This window comes from Schistocerca nitens, chromosome 1 (assembly GCF_023898315.1).
Source record: "Schistocerca nitens isolate TAMUIC-IGC-003100 chromosome 1, iqSchNite1.1, whole genome shotgun sequence".
In the NCBI taxonomy this organism is placed as follows: Eukaryota; Metazoa; Arthropoda; class Insecta; order Orthoptera; family Acrididae; genus Schistocerca; species Schistocerca nitens.
The window spans coordinates 200,472,551-200,484,922 of record NC_064614.1 but is presented as its reverse complement, the minus strand read 5'-3'; the positions used below and the strand labels follow the sequence as shown (position 1 = coordinate 200,484,922).

The 12,372-nt window shown below is 42.4% G+C and overlaps 1 protein-coding gene across 1 annotated transcript in view; it reads right to left on the bottom strand.

Moving 5' to 3' along the window:
* Positions 1-12,372, bottom strand: part of LOC126245613 (small integral membrane protein 14) — a 104,658-nt gene that overhangs the window by 50,264 nt on the left and 42,022 nt on the right. The window lies entirely within an intron of this gene.

Below are 12,372 nucleotides of genomic sequence, written 5' to 3'. Positions count from 1 at the left end.
TGAATACAAGAAAGACATATAGAAATTTTAGCATATGTAATGGATTAGGAACGGGATGTCGAAAGAAAAGGTCAAACAAGCGAGGAAGGCACAGTGTTGATTTTATTATTAACCGCCGGTTATAAAATTTGTTCAATGTGAGCACCGAAGATGTCAACAAGGTGCTGTACAGCACCAGACTTACACCAGGTGGCTAAAATTGGAACTAATTTTTTTCTACTAACATAAATCGGTTGTGCATTGACGCATTAGCATATCTAATGAGTTTCGCTGCCATACGATAATTACAGCCACACTGGACCTCCTTGAACAGCTGTACTTTAATTACGAGGGTCACTCCAAAAGAAATGCACACTATTTTTTTAAAATCCATCTTTTATTCTATATGTTTGAAAGTTTTACAGTGTGTAGATACATCCTTTAGGAACAATATTTTCATTTCTCTACATAATTTCCATCCCTCTCAACTGCCTTACGCCATCTTGGAACCAGCGCCTGTATACCCGCACGATAAAATTCTGGACCAACCTGTTGGAGCCACTGTTCGGCAGCGTGCACAAGGGAGTCATCATCTTCAAACCTTGTTCCACGAAGAGAGTCTTTCAGTTTCCCAAAGAGATGATAGTCACATGGAGCCAGGTCAGGACTGTAAGGCGGGTGTTTCAGTGTTGTACATCCGAGTTTTGTGATCGCTTCCACGGTTTTTTGACTGACATCTGGCCGAGCATTGTCGTGCAACAGCACAACAACCTGCTTTTGCAGATGTGGTCGAACACGACTCAGTCGAGCTTGAAGTTTCTTCCATGTCATCACATATGCATCAGAATTTATGGTGGTTCCACTTGGTATGATGTCCACAAGCAAGAGTCCTTCGGAATCGAGAAACACCATAGCCATAACTTTTCCAGCAGACAGTGTGGTTTTGAATTTATTTTTTCTTGCGTGAATTTGCTTGATGCCACTCTATTGATCGCCTCTTCGTCTCTGGTGAAAAATGATGGAGCCATGTTTCATCACCTGTCACAATTCTTCCAAGAAATTCATCTCCACCATTCTCGTACTGTTCCAAAAGTTTGCTGCATCCCGTTTATCTTGTTTCTTTGTGAGCCACTGTCAACATCCTGGGAACCCACCTGGCACAAACCTTTTTTAACGCAAACACTTTTCAGCATTCGGCAAACACTTCCTTCCCCTATCCCAACGTAGCGAGACAATTCGTTCACTGTGATGAGTCTGTCAGCAGTCACCAATTCGTTAACTCTCTGTACATTGTCTGGAGTGTGTGCAGTACGAGGCCTGCTGCTGCGAGGACAATCCTCAATATTGCCGTGCCCGCTTTCATCACGTAACCTGCTTGCCCACCGACTAACTGTACTGCGATCAACAGCAGCATCCAACCTCTTGTGGTTGTTTCCCACTGTCTCCTTTTCACACCGCAGGAATTCTATGACAGCACGTTGCTTCTGACAAACGTCTAGAGTAGCAGCCATCTTGAAGACACGCTGTGATGGCGCCACTCACGGGAACAGGTTGAACTAAGTTTGAAAACAAGCGGGAAGGATGTATCTACACACTGTAAAACTTCCACACATGCAGAATGAAAACTGTATTTTTTCAAAAATAGTATGCATTTCTTTTGAAGTGACCCTCGTACAACCATCCGGCTGTTAACAGTCTGCCGTTAGCGTCGTGTTTGTGCCTTTGGCGCGTTATCGGTGGCGGTTGTCATGCAAATGCAGGGGCTGTTGGGATCCCACTAAGTACAGAATAAGAGAAGCTTGTATCGATCATAGGAGCATGGGGCGGAACGTGAAGTATAAAAGTTTTGTTTATGCTCTTAGAAAAGGCATTTATTTGGTAGTGCAAATACATATGCGCCACGTAATAGTGCAACTATACATTTCAGCGCACAATTTTAAAAAAAAGTCGCACGTGTTATAACTTTGATTCATATAAGCTGCCGCACCGCACTGATTAAATCACGCATTGGAACAGTGAGTTCTATCAAAGAATTAACTGTGAACATACAGTGCTGTGTATTAGGCCTATAGGCTGACTGCGAATGTATCACTACGATACTTAGAAAGGAAGTGATTATCGCAATAGGAAGCGCGTGATAATGCTCATGAGAAAGCAATCAATGGACTTGTGTGGCTTGTCTGTGAAAGTGAATGCGATTTACGTACTGGAACGGCATGAGAACAGTGCAGCCCTGTGAAGAACGATTTGATAATTCCAGAAATGTGTTATCTTAACTGATATAGTACCACTCATTCCCCCCGCGTCGAACTTCTGTACGGTGTTGGAACATTTCAACATTTCCACAAACGGCAGTGCCACGGAAGCAGATCGCACTGAAGATTCAGGTAGATGGTTTAGGCCAGAGATGTTAAAACAACTTTCCTATCGCCTACCTGATCAACATCGAAGGAAGTGAGAGACCTTTCCCTTCAATCTTCCAGCCAGCCTGCCTGCGATAAGAGTAACTGTATCAATAGAAAGCGAATGATGTCGAACGAACTGATTATTTTCTGGTTTCTGCCAATGTTATCTAGCAAGCAACATTATATTTATTGCACCTACGTCTACAGATTGGGTTAACGATTACTAAACAACTGTATCCTACTAGTTTGAAATCATTTTATTGACACGGTAGACTCACTGAATACTGTGTTGTTCGCTAGTTAATGTTAACAGCGATGGAAGGCATTCAGTACCACTCAACTTATTTCGATTTTCATCGATTCAGTTATACCCATCAACAATCTGCCCAAGCGGCTTCGTAGGCTGTACATACATCTACACCTACATCTACATCTATACTCCGCAAGCCACTCAACGGTGTGTGGCGGAGGCCACTTTACGTGCCACTGTCATTACCTCCCTTTCCTGTTCCAGTTGCGTATGGTTCGCGGGAAGAGCGACTGTCGGAAAGCCTCCGTGCGGGCTCGAATCTCTCTAATTTTACATTCGTGATCTTCTCGGGAGGTATAATTAGGGGGAAGCAATATATTCGATACCTCATCCAGAAACGCACCCTTTCGAAACCTGGATAGCAAGCTACACCGCGATGCAGAGCGCCTCTCTTGCAGAGTCTGCCACTTGAGTTTGCTAAACATCTCCGTAACGCTATCACGCTTACCATATAACCCTGTGACGAAACGCGCCGCTCTTCTTTGGATCTTCTCTATCTCCTCCGTCAACCCGACCTGGTACGGATCCCACACTGATGAGCAATACTCAAGTATAGGTCGAACAAGTGTTTTGTGAGCCACCTCCTTTGTTGATGGACTACATTTTCTAAGGACTCTCCCAATGAATCTCAACCTGGTACCCGCCTTACCAACAATTAATTTTATATGATCATTCCACCTCAAATCGTTCCGCACGCATACTCCCAGATATTTTACAGAAGTAACTGCTACCAGTGTTTGTTCCGCTATCATATAATCATACAATAAAGGATCCTTCTTTCTATGTATTCGCAATACATTACATTCGTCTATGTTAAGGGTCAGTTGCCACTCCCTGTACCAAGTGCCTATCCGCTGCAGATCTTCCTGCATTTCGCTGCAATTTTCTAATGCTGTAACTTCTCTGTATACTACAGCATCATCCGCGAAAAGCCGCATGGAACTTCCATGCTCCTATAGATGCATGCTACGTCAGAGCTGCTTAAACGAGTTTGTCAGCGAATCAAGGTATCGGATTTTTGACAAATGGAAAATGTGGCATGCTCCGTCAGCCAGACGGCAATCCACGGCTTCTTTACTGTCACCCATCAACTCTTGGCCGTTTTACGTCAGCAAGCACGCGACCAAAGGAAGATTTCATAAGACCTTGTACCGCCTGCAGACGGCCTTCTCCGTGTTCACATCCTGTAGCATTAACATCTTTATCGTTTCCGGCTGTCTTATATACCAGGCTTTTCAAAATTAAAACCGGGTTTTAAGATTTTGTGACATATACTGCATTCAACTTACAATTATAAATAAAACATCAAATGAAAGAGCAGATGAAACACTTTCTCTTACAAATGTTAAATGTGAGCACCATTCGTCACACAACGCACATCGAGTCGATGGACAAGTTCTTCCCAAACCTTGATCAGTATGTCTGGGATAATTGTTGCAACAACTGCTTTAATCCCTTTTCTTAAGTCGGGTAGATCAGCTAATAGCGGAGCACATGGTTCTTTATGAACCCTCCATAGGTAAAAATCGCTTGGCGTCAGATCGGATGAATGCGGAGACCATGAGAAACAAGTTCTGTCATCCGGCCTCTAGCGGCCAATCCAGCGGTAGGGTAAAACGTTATTTAACCAGTCGCTCACTGAGTCATGCAAGTGAGACGGCGCACCATATTGCTACCAAATAAACTTCTGCGGTTTAACTTCTTCCAATTGAGGAAAGAGCCATAGTTCTACCGCATCAAGATAAGGAACACCAGTTACAGTTGCTTCACCGAAAAAGAAAGACCCGTAAACTTATCTCCGAGATACGGCACAAAAAAAAAGATCACTTTAGGGGAGTGTCGTTGTAACTGTACCATCTTATGGTGGTTTGCTGACTCCCGGATATTCACATATTGTGTGTTTACATTTCAACTTACGTGAAATGTTGAGTCATCACTGAAGACCACACGATCCAGAAAATCTTCTTTGTCATGCGGCAACATTTCGTTTGCAAAGCTGGCACAGGGAGCAGTGCATGAGCATGCACACAGATTAACAAGCAAAACCTTTTGAGCTGTTCTTCTTTCATTTGATACATTATTTTTAATTGCAAGTTGAATTTAATAAATTCTATAAAGCATTAAAACGCTGATATTCATTTTTAACACCCAGTATTACGAACTGTGCTATTCCTCTTGCCTAGGACTTTGAACTTCTTTCGACTTGCTAATGACTGTTATGTTTCCACATGGAGCTCAAAGGTCTCTCGCTAATATACCGAAACGTCATATGTGCCTACTGGTCGATTTAGAAGTAACAATACCGATAATAATAATAATCATAACAATAATAATAACCAGCGGAAAAATGCTCTTATAAGAGCACAAAAAGGTGAATATGCTACTATTTAAAAGACTTTGACTGAAAAGTAGGGTACCAGTTGCATTCTACGTTCCTCAGTACCTTTAAAGACTTTCCCAAAAATTTTGGAATGCGAACATGTTCGCGCTCTTTTTAACTCGTATCTCACATCTCATTTCCGCAAGTTCCCCTAACTGTAACTCGCTCACATCCACTAGTACATCGCTGTATGTCGCTTATATCCATCCGTTTCCACTTGCCCATTCTCACACTCACTCATTGACATCATCTGTTTGTGTCTCTCTGTCACTGTCTCCTGACTCACAACCACAGTCTCCTTCGTGCTGCCCTACTACTACTGTCTCCTCTCACTCTCTCTCTTACTGCTACTATCTCATTCATTGCTTCCCACCGGTGCTGTCTCTTTTCATTGTCACTATCTCTCTCTTCCTCGTTGTCATTGTCATAGACTATGTCTCTCACTGGTACTGACTCTCACCCACTTCCATTTCCATCCTCTTGCACTGTCTCCTTCCCTCTTTTTCCTGTTCCGTCACTGTCAACTGCAATATGTTCCACTACCACTGTCCCTCTCTTTCTGTCACGGTGCACTGAGTCCTTCTTTCTACACCACAACCACTGTCTACTATCTTCCAGTGCTTATTATTTCTCCATCTCCTTCACACTGCCACTGTCTCTTTCTCTCAGTATAAAAAAAACCGAATATGCCAAAATTCTTGTGAAAAATTTTGAAGGTGATGAGGAAGGTAGAATGAGGCAGCTGGTATTCCACTTTTCAGTCAGATTGTTTTAAACAGGAGCATATGTGCCTTTTTTTGTTGTCCGATAAGAGCATTTTTTCTACAGGTTGCCTTCTTTTCTCTTCGACAGCAAGGCTTGTCACTCAAATGAAAAGAACTGTATGGCTCAGCAAAATTTTGATAGCTTACTTTGTGAACCTGAAATAATGCAAAACTGAATTTACACCACATACCTGATTTTATGTGTTGGTGGCAAGCCTTTCAATAGGATGCCAATTCGGCGACTTTCGTTTCCATAACTCACCCAAACAACTCTACTGGGGAAAGGGCACCTGTAGTTTAACGTGGAATCGGAACCATTTGTCGTTTCTCGCGAATATTCACATCACTGAGTAGTGAAGGCTAGGTCAAAGACAGACAAATATTCCGTGGTCCGAACAGGATACAATTTCTCAACTTTTGGTTTCCAGGCCCGTCCTTTGCCACAAGACCACTAGGCCCGACGATTCCGAAACGATCTGTGTGAATATTCGGGTTGCATGGTACAGTGTCGCCTCTTACCATGTTTGTTTGTTTTTATTAAAAATCTGTTCGACAGACCAGGAAACAGGTAGCTAGCCTCGCGTTGATGCATTAACTCTCCTCGTACAAAGCTATTTGGTGTCAGCAGCGTGAAATCAACTATTCAATATGCATATTGCCCACTATGCAGGAAGTTGCCGACGATGGCAAAATGCGAGCGTTGTTACAAATGGCTCTGAGCACTATGGGACTTAACATCTATGGTCATCAGTCCCCTAGAACTTAGAACTACTTAAACCTAACTAACCTAAGGACAGCACACAACACCCAGCCATCACGAGGCAGAGAGAGCGTTGTTACAAGACAAGCTCTTGGACCCATGGTACTTATAGGGGATTTCAGAAATGATTTCTACTATGGTGACCTCTATGCAGACATGGGTACACCTGTAGTGACATGCACACTCCCCCCCCCCCCCCCCCCGCAAAAAAAGAAAAATAAAAATCGCACCTTTCGAGACCACAAAGCACATGAACATTTTGCACATTTATACAGTGTGGCCAGTTATCTTCAGTGGTCCGTAACTTGCCAGATCTTAATCCGTCGAGCACTTGTAGAACTTCATCATTCGGTGCTGCACTCTTTGAGGATGGTGTGCGTCCACGCGAATGACTCGATGCTGTGGATGGTCTCGGTCAAGAGTATATAATGGAACAGTCGCACAAGGGGCAGTGGGCGTAGGAACAGATGATACTTTTGACGTGGCCTGTGTGTCGTGGGGCTCTTGCCGATTGACTATAATATCTAACATAGTCATATAAATAAAAGCAGTAGACACCAGCGTCCAGACTGATGCCATTCTGCTTGACTTTCGGAAGGCGTTCGATGTAGGACTGCTCCGTTGCCTACAGAATATCAGACCTGCTTTGCGATTGAACTGAAGAGTTCCTATGAAATCGAACACGGCAAGTAATTCTTAACGGAAAGAAATATTTAGAAATAAAATTAACTTCGAGTGTACACCAAGAAGTATTACCCGTGGCCTGGTCAGATCAGTCCCGATTTCCCTTGGTAATAGCTGATGGTGGGAGTGTCCGAACGTCGAGCAGACCCGCACGAAGCCATGGACCCAAGTTGTCAACAAGGCACTGTACAAGGTGGTGGTGACTCCATAATGGTGTGGGCTGTTTTATATGGAATGGACTGGGTTCTCAGGTCCAAATGCACCTATCATTGACTGCAAATTGTTTTTTTCGGCTATTGGGAGACCATTTGCAGCCATGTGTGGACTTAATGTACCCAAACAACGATGGAATTTTTTCAGATGACATTGCGCCATATCACCGGGCCACAATTGTTCACGATTCGTTTGAAGAACATTCTGGCCAATTTGAGCGAATTGCTTGGCCACCCACATCGTCCCACATGAATCCCATCGATCATTTATGGGACATAATCAACAGGTCAATTCGTGGACAAAATCCTGCACCGGCAACACTCTCGCAATTATGGAGGGCTATAGAGACTGCAGGACTCGTTATTTCTGCAACGACTTGTTGAATCCATGGCTCGTCAAGATGCTGCACTACACCGCGCAAGAGGAGACCCGGCACGATATTAGGAGGTTTTACGGTTTCGTCGAAGCACTCTGTTACAGAGTCGTTCATGTTCACATGTGGTACTTATTTTCAGCAAAAAATACGAAATTAAATTAAGCCTATTATGATACAAATATTGAATGAGTAAGAGAAGAATGGCATTTAAAATGGTTATTAAACTTTTATATCACAAGTAATATAAACCAGTTGTGCAAGAGAGTAATAAACTGACCGTGGAAAACAGTAAATTATAGTGAATACGTAAAATGTAAAGCCTTTCAAAGGTATCAGCTAAATAAACTAATCTTGACAGCCACTGATCATCAGCGAAAAACTTCTTCATGTTATTACTGTTGGCAATGAGAAACATGAAAAACTCGGACATGAAAAACTTGGACCTCACAAGGGAACCTCCCCATCGCACCCCGCTCAGATTTAGTTATAAGTTAGCACAGTGGATAGTGTTTTGCGAGCACAGGGAATACTGTGCGACTGTGAAACTGTTGCATTCATTTGTTGCAGTTTATGTGACAAACTCTTATGTTTTCATCACTTCTTTTTACCCATTCGCCAAGTGTACAAGTTAGGTGGGTCGACAACATATTCCTGTCGTGTGACGCACATGCCGTCCCCAGTGTCGTATAGAACATATCAGACGTGTTTTCCTGTGGAGGAATCGGTTGACCTATGACCTTGCGATCAAATGTTTTCGGTTCCCATTGGAGAGGCACGTCCTTTCGTCTGCTAATCGCACGGTTTTCAAGTGCGGTCGCAAAACACAGACACTAAACTTATTACAGTGAACAGAGACGTCAATGAACGAACGAACAGATCATAACGTTGCGAAAATAAAAAAAGTAAACTTTTCACTCGAGGGAAGACTTGAACCAAGAACCTCTCGTTCCGCAGCTGCTCACGCTAACCATGGGACCACGGTGCTCCCGAGCTCATACTAGCCTTGATGTTGCTTATCTTACACATGGACAACTTAGTTTGTATATTTTGTTTATTTTTTTCATAGTTCCACACAACTTCTTCCTGTTTTCTCGAGTGATCTGTGTTCAGTTTTTCAAGGCCTATCCACTGTGCCAACTTATAACTAAATCTGAGGGGGTGCGATGGGGAGGTTCCCTTGTCAGCTCAATTATTTGGTTTGCCGGCCGCGGTGGTCTAGCGGTTCTAGGCGCTCAGTCCGGAACCGCGCGACTGCTACGGTCGCAGGTTCGAATCCTGCCTCGGGCATGGATGTGTGTGATGTCCTTAGGTTAGTTAGGTTTAAGTAGTTCTAAGTTCTAGGGGACTAATGACCACATATGTTAAGTCCCATAGTACTCAGAACCATTTGCACCAATTATTTGGTTTAAAATTTTTTGCGGGAGAGCCAACTTGCTTCAGTATGTAGAAGAAAGCTTTTAAATTTATCGCCCATATCTTCACACAATAGCGTGAATAAAATGTGAGTCGTATTGAATATGATTTATGCTGTAGCATTTGATTCAAGCGGTTTGCAAAATAAAAACTCCTCTGTTATATCTTCGTGATTGTCAAAACGCACAAAAACGAGTAACTGCACCATGTTTATGACATCTGTACTCTCGTCTATTTGAAGGGCGAAATAACGATATTATGAAAAGGAAAGTTGCTACTCACCATATAGCGGAGATGCTGAGTGGCAGACAGGCGCAACAAAAAGAATGTCCCAAATAAACTGTCGGCCAGTAAGGCCTTCGTCAAAAATAAACTACACACACACACACACACACACTCTCACGCAAAACGCAACTCACACACACATGACAGCAGTCTCTGACATCTGAATACACAGTGGTTAAAGTCGGTGGGTTTACCAAGTACATCAGAGTGCCTTGGACTTTTATGACATTTTAAAAAAGAAGGCTTCATACTTTGATTTGAGAGCGTTCCTAAGCGGACAACGCATTGGGGAACTGGGTTATTACTTGTTTCCGTACTGGCCTTTACTGTAAAACCAAATAATAAGTAGCTTTCATTAAACTTGAGGATAGATGTTGCTTTAGGTTTTTTAAGTGTATCGTTGGACGTATAAGGAGCTTCCTGACTTGAAAATCGCTTCATGGTTAACTGAAAACGCAGTCACTTACATGTCACACAGTCAAGTTAAACTTCACATCACAGTTATTTTAATACAACGAAAACCCAGTCCAATGTTGCAAATTTTACTTTTTTTTTCTTATTCACTCGATGATTAGTTTCGGTCTCAGACCCATTTTCAAATCATCCTATAGGGCAGAAAACAAAATTTATATTCATGTATAATACATGTATTACCAAATTTTTAAGCATATGCCAAAAATACAGAACATACGTAAAATTGTCAAAAATGGTATTTCCGAAGAAGTGAAAACCATGTGAAAAATGTGCAACGAACTGTTACAGCACATACAGATAACTGGCAGTTTACTCCTTCTGCTGCCGTAAGGAAACCTTGGAAAGGGGGCACCATATCAGGATATAGGAAACCTTTTTCTTATTTATTAAAATGTTGTCCGACCATCAAGAATACAGAAAATAATACAATAACCGTACAGGTCAACAATAAAATTAATACTTTCTCAAACCTTTACCAAAAACAGTCAACTACTTAAAATCACTGAACAGTAGAACAAATTAGCGCCACATACGGCGCATGTTACAAAGTTATGTGCCATGTTGGCACGTAAAAATCATTAAATGTGAACACAATATTAGTATTAAAAGAAACCAAAACAATAGGAGGTTAAAAATCTTCATAACTTCCGACCCTTTACAAGCATAGAGACTTTACCATAACAAACTTTACAAATTACGTGAAGATAAAGCAACTTTCCCCCCTATGAACAATGTACCTTGCCGTTGGTGGGGAGGTTTGCGTGCCCCAGCGATACAGATTGCCGTACCGTAGGTGCAACCACAACGGCGGGGTGTCTGTTGAGAGGCCAGACAAACGTGTGGTTCCTGAAAAGAGGCAGCAGCCCTTCCAGTAGTTGCAGGGGCAACAGGCTGGATGATTAACTGATCTGACCTTGCAACATTAACCAAAAGGACCTTGCTGTGCTGATACTGCGAACAGCTGAAAGCACGAGGAAACTACAGACGTAATTTTTCCCGAGGGCACGCAGCTTTACTGTATGATTAATTGATGATGGCGTCCTCTTGGGTAAAATATTCCGGAGCTAAAATAGTCCCCCATCCGGATTTCCAGGCGGCGACTGCTCAGGAGGACGTCGTTATCAGGAGAAAGAAAACTGGCGTTCTACGGATCGGAGTGTGGAACGTCAGATCCCTTATCGGGCAGATAGGTTAGAAAATTTAAAAGGGGAAATGGATAGGTTAATACAAGATATAGTGTGAATTAATGAAGTTCGGTAGCAGGGGCAGCAAGACTCCTGGTCAGGTGAATACGGGATTATAAATACAAAATCAAATAGGGGTAAGGCAGGAGTGGGTTTAATAATGAATAAGAAACAGGAGCGCGGTAAGCTGCTACGAACAGCATAGTGAACGCATTATTGTAGCCAAGACAGACACGAAGTCCATGCCTACCACAATAGTACAAGTTTATATGCCAAGCAGCTCCGCAGATGATGAAGAGATTGAAGAACTGTTTGAAGCGATAAAAGAAATTATTCACATAGTTAAGGGAAGCGAAAATTTAATAGTCACGGGGGACTGGAATTCGATAATAGGAAAAGGAAAGGAAAGAAAAGTAGTAAGTGAATATGTAATGGGAGTAAGGAAAGAATGAGGAAGTTGCCTGTTAGAATTTTGCACCGAGCATAACTTAATCATAGCTAACACTTGATTTAAGAGTCATGAAAGAAGGTTGTATACGTGGAAGAGGCCTGGAGACACCGGAAGGTTTCAGATAGCTTGTATAATGGTAAGACAGAGATTTAGGAACTAGGTTTTACATTGTAAGACATTTCCAGGGGCAGATGAGGACTCTGAGCATAATCTACTGGTTATGAACTGTAGATTAAAACTGAAAAAACTGCAAAAAGGTGGGAATTTAAGGAGGTGGGACCGGGATAAACTGAAAGAACCAGAGGTTGTAGAGATTTTCAGAGAGAGCATCAGAGAACAGGGGAAAGAAATACAGTAGAAGAAGAACGGGTAGCTTTGAGAGATGATATAGTGAAGGCAGAAGAGGGTCTTGTGTGTAAAAAGGCAGGACTTGAAGAAATCTTTGGGTAACACATGAAATACTGAATTTAATTGCTGAAAGGAGAAAATATAAAAATGCAGTAAATGAAGCAGACAAAAAGGAATACAAACATCTCAAAAATGAGATCGACAGGAAGTGCAAAATGGCTAAGCAGGGACAAATGTAATGATGTAGAGGCATGTACCACTAGGGGTAAGAGAGATACTGCGTACAGGAAAATTAAAGAGACCTTTGGAGAAAAGAGAACCACCTGTACGAATATCAAGAGCTCAG